Genomic DNA, 5397 nt, shown 5'->3' with positions numbered 1-5397 from the left:
CTTCCAAGGGCCAGAAGGTAACATTTTTTTTTTAAATTATTTATTTATTTATTTATTTCTGGCTGTGTTGGGTCTTCGTTTCTGTGCGAGGACTTTCTCCAGTAGCAGCGAGCGGGGGCCACTCTTCATCGCGGTGTGCGGGCCTCTCACTGTCGCGGCCTCTCTTGTTGCGGAGCACAGGCTCCAGACACGCAGGCTCAGTAGTTGTGGCTCATGGGCCCAGCTGCTCCACGGCATGTGGGATCTTCCCAGACCAGGGCTTGAACCCGTGTCCCCTGCATTGGCAGGCAGATTCTCAACCACTGCGCCACCAAGGAAGCCCCAGAAAGTAACATTTTGCTCTGCATTCTGATGCTCAGAACTTCCCAGGGCAAGGCCACTTCTATCGTCCTTGAAAGTCGCTGTTTCTAAGGAACCATCTTGATCTGCTCTTCCTTTAGACACCAGGAGTGCTGGAGATGCATTTGTGTGTACATCAACCCACGTGTGCAAACACACATGTGCCTACATGCAGACATGCCCACGTACACATACACACATGCATACACACAGTAACAGTGCATTTCTCTGCACTGTTCTGTATTGTTGGTAACGTGGATTCTCCAGCTTTCCGTCAGTGTCGACCAATTATTACGCCCCCCTGGCAGTCATCAAGGAAGTGGGACCATCCTTTGGGGAAACCATGTGAAGACTGATTACCTGCTGTGTATGATTTCTTCTCTTCTTAGCAAAGAACACGTTCCCGGAGCCCAAGGCACTCAGAGAAGATGTCACCTTCCCAAGAAGCAAAAGCATCTTCCACACATTTCAGATTTCAATTTACCCAGCCATGGCCAGTGACTGACTTCAGATCCTGATAACACTTTCATCTCCGTAAACGCCGAAGGGCAGCCAGTCAACGCAAGCCCGATGCTTCCCGGAGTCGGGAAGCAGATCAGACTGGCGTGAAGTGGCCTCTCAGAAGATCAAAAAGGCCGTGTTAGAGCTCAGCTCCACTCTCCAGAATGCTGTGACTTTTCCAATGTATGCCTTCATTTTTTTTTAAAGGAAAACACACGCACGCTTAGAGTCTATTTCACCACCTTGCCCAGATTCTTAAGTGAGGTGAGCAGACCGTGGAGGTAGCTTGTGTAATCGACTCGCTCCAGACTTAGAGGCCAAGAACTGGCTTCTCGAGCCACAAGGTGGAAATGGACCCTGGGCTCACCGTTGTCCTGGGAACAAAGGATGTTGTACGTAAAAGTGTCTCTCAGACTCTAATGAGGATACCCCTTTCAGGATCTACCACTAAGAGCCACAGGTGGGACAGGACCTGAGCTGTTCTAAAATGCCACAGGCAGGAGGGACAGCTGAGCCCCTGGGACCCTGGTTTTGTGCCCGTGTGTCTACAACCAAGTGCCATTCAACCTTTCTCAGCATCCGGTTCTGCCACAGGTTTGATGAGTGACTCCTTCCCTCATCCTCCATGTGTTCATCTTCTACGAAACGCTGCAGCTCTCTAAGGTCTGTGGTTGGCATTAAATGCTCAAGCCTGGAGAGGCGACAGTATCCTTGATGAGGTGTCTCAAGGCTAACACTTGCCTCCACCCCGGCCACCATTGCCCCGGTTCAGGGACTCCCGCCTGGGTTCAGACCTCCTCTGTCTCCCCAGCCTGACGCCACCATCTCTCTCAGGAACGCCAAAGCCATCCATCAAAGGTCAAATTCCCAGGCCATTAGTTCCCTACTCAGAAGTGCTGCCTGCCTCTCAGAAATGTGAACAAAGATCTCTCCTTGGAATTAGAATCACACAGCAAGGTGGGCAAGAGTATAGAATCATCTAGAGTATAGAATCATCTAACTGGGTTCAAATCCAGCTCCATCACTCACCAGCTGTGTGCCTTTGCACAAGTCCATTCTCCTCTCTGTACCTTAGTTTATTTATGTACATGAGGAAGATGAAAGTGCCCGCTTCACAGGACATTTTATGTGGATTAAATCTGTGAATACATATAAAGTCATGAGAGCTGTAGTTGACACATCATAAATCCTCAGTAAACTTTAGTGATTCTCAATGTTATAATTAGCCAGAATCTTCCATTGCACAGTCCCAAGAGTTAAGACACAGCTGAGCCTGAGATAAAGTGAATGGAGGCTGATTATTCATAAACCTGAGGCAGGGAAACCTTCAGCTGGCACCTGCATTCCAGCAGGCGTTCAAGGTGCTGGAAAGGAATCGGTTTTGTAAGAAGAAAAAGAGGAGATGCCGAGACAATGCTGATTGGTGAGCGACTGGGGGGGTGGGGCGGGTGGGTGTTGGGATGTGGGGAGACTTTCTGGTTGGTCTGTAGGTAGATTCAACTATCCTTAATCAGCTGCAACGAGCAGGCAAGCAGTTGGGGCAGTTTTAAAAGGGGAAGGATGGTTTGTTCAGTGTTTGGGGCAGAAGGCTTCCCGGAACAAGTCGGGGGTGATAGGGAGCGTCTTTGTGGCCACACTGGGACACTCATCCACATGGGGGAGACGGGGCAGGTCGTTTCTCACTCCCCTCCCATGGTTCCCACTTTCTGAGGGCGAGATCTTGTGCAGAACCTGTCACACATCTACCCCATGGGAGCGTTGCAGGGGATGGAAGGGAGGCGACCTCCGTGATGCTGTACAGTCCACACCGGCGCTGCGTACCTTCATTCCTAACTCCACGCAGGATTTCCGAAAGGGACTGCAGACATTCAGCTCTGCTCCTCGAGACTGACACAGATCTGCAACAAGGCTGGTACTAAACGTTTGGGAAATGTTTCCTAAAGGCGCTCCCTTTTTTAAATTGTGCAAAGTCAGCATATTATGGTGCAAGCTGGCCTGGGGCAAAGTGGCACTGTGAGTAGATGCCCCTTCCGGCCAAGCTGAGTGACCCCAAAGGGGGCTCACCTATGGGGTAGGGGGCTAGGGAAGTGTTAGCTCAGGGCTTTTATGAGTAGAAAAGCCTTGCTCTGGCCTCAACCTAGCTCTGCGGAGGTTGGGGGTATCCAGAGGCCATTGGAAACTGCAGACCTGGGTGCAGTAAATACATGCCAGCTCACAGCCACTCCAACACTAGGTCACACACCACCAAGAGAACACATCTGCATCTCCTGCTGACTTCCTGATGAGGCCACCATGTCAGCACCAGTTTTAGGCAAGGGTGAGATATGGGCCTTCAAGACCAGCAGATGGGTAAGAGCAGGAACCTCCAGGGAAGCTCAGCATGGTCATAACAGGACATGGCCCAAGTGTGTACATGGCTGTGAATAAGAGGTCTCTCCCTCCATCGCTCCAGGACTCAGAGGAGAGACCCGCAATTTCTGCCCAACTCTCGTAAGTTACTGCATGTATACAATGTGAATTGTGTCCCATTAGAGCTGGCAATTTTGTGCAATGCACAGCCTGAACAACTGTACATGGCAGCCCTGGATGATGAATTTCCTCTACTGAGATGAGAGTGAAAGCTATGGAGGAAAATCAGATCAGTAATTAGAGGGGAAGAAGGCAACAAAGTTCATTCACATAGTCATCTCTCTTTAATTTATTCATTTATTGTTCATTGATTCCACAATTCAAAACTCTATATTGAGCTCCTGCTTAAGTCCAAACTCTGAAACAAGGGCTAGAGTTCCAGAGACAACCCAGTCATGTCCCTGCCCTGGAGGAGGCTGTAGTCAAGTGACACCAGAGAAGGTCTTTTGCACAGAATGTTTGCCTTTTGCATCCCTGCCCTTCACTTACAGTCATGAAGCAAATACATGGAGAGCTCGTGTCTGTTCCAGACATCACAGTAGAGACATGGTGTCTAGAGTCAGGAGCTGACATTTGGGAGGGGAGCCAGACAAGGACTGACATGGTTGCCACAGGGTGGGAGAGGAGATGCACCCCCTGCCCCAATCCTGGGTGCTTTCCCCCCACATTCTTCTCCCAGAAAGACCTCCTCCTCAGACACCCTCACCCTCAGGTTGGATTCACAGCCTTTCTGCGCTCCGTAGCACTCTGTTCTGCTTCTCGAATCACCCCAAGAGCTCCATGATCACCGCCTGTTCACCTGCCCCCTCCCTTCTTCTACACTGTGAGCTTCTTGGGGTAAAAGACCTTTTCTCATGACTCTTCAAAGTTCAGTGTCTTGCCTGGTAGATATTTGGGAGATGTCGATGGACTATATGAAGGTGTGCACGCTGCATGCATGAATGATGTGGTTTCCAAGGTGGGTCTCAGATGATGAGCAGATAATCATTAGAGAAACGCAAATCAAAACTACAATGAGGTACCACCTCACACCGGTCAGAATGGCCATCATTAAAAAGTCTTCAAATAACAAATGCTGGAGAGGGTGTGGAGAAAAGAGAACCCTCCTACACTGTTGGTGGGAATGTCAATTGGTACAGCCACTATAGAGATCAGCAGGGAGGTTCCTCAAAAAACTAAAAATAGAGCTACCATATGATCCCGCAATCCCACTTCTGGGCATATATAGGAACAAAACTCTATTCAAAAAGACACATGCACCCCTATATTCATAGCAGCACTATTTATAATAGCCAAGTCAGGGAAGCAACCTAAATGTCCATCAGCAGAAGAATGGATAAAGAAGATGTGGCACATATAGACAATGGAATACTACTCAGTCATAAAAAAGAATGAAATAATGCCATTTGCAGCAAAGTGGATGGACCTAGAGATTATCATAGTAAGTGAACTAAGTCAGAAAGAGAAAGACAAATACCATAGGATATCACTTATGTGTGGAATCTAAAATACGACACAAATGAACTTATCTACGAAACAGAAACAGACTCACAGATATAGAGAACAGACTTGTGGTTGCCAAGAGGGGTGGGGAGGGATGGATTGGGCGTTTGGGATTAGCAGATGCAAACTATTATATACAGAATGGATAAGCAACAAGATCCTACTCTATAGCACAGGGAACTATATTCAATATCCTGGGATAAACCATAATGGGAAAGAATATAAAAAAGAATATATATATATATGTATGTATCACTGAATCCCTTTGCTGTACAGCAGAAATTAACACAACATTGTAACTCTACTTCAATACGATAAATTTTAATAAATAAATAAATAGGGAAAGAAGATGAGCAGAATATTACCAAGGAGAGAAGGACACTGGAAAATATGTCCCTGTGGGTAGTGATTTTGTCTGCTTTGTCCACCTCCTGTCCCCAGGCCCTCAAACAATAGCTACAACATAGTTGACACTTAAAAAGTATTTATTGAATGACTGGCAAGAAGCTACCTTCTCCTGCTTTGCTAGATGCTATGCAAATGAGAGAGGTCATCCCAGGACAGGATTTAAGCAGTGCCGCCTGTCCCAAGGTAGGCTTCCTGCCCTGCATCCATGAAAACCTCCCAATCGCTTCCAGCAAGAAG

This window comes from Balaenoptera physalus, assembly GCF_965194825.1.
Source record: "Balaenoptera physalus genome assembly, chromosome: 17".
NCBI classification, from domain to species: Eukaryota; Metazoa; Chordata; class Mammalia; order Artiodactyla; family Balaenopteridae; genus Balaenoptera; species Balaenoptera physalus.
This window is presented reverse-complemented; position numbering follows the sequence as displayed.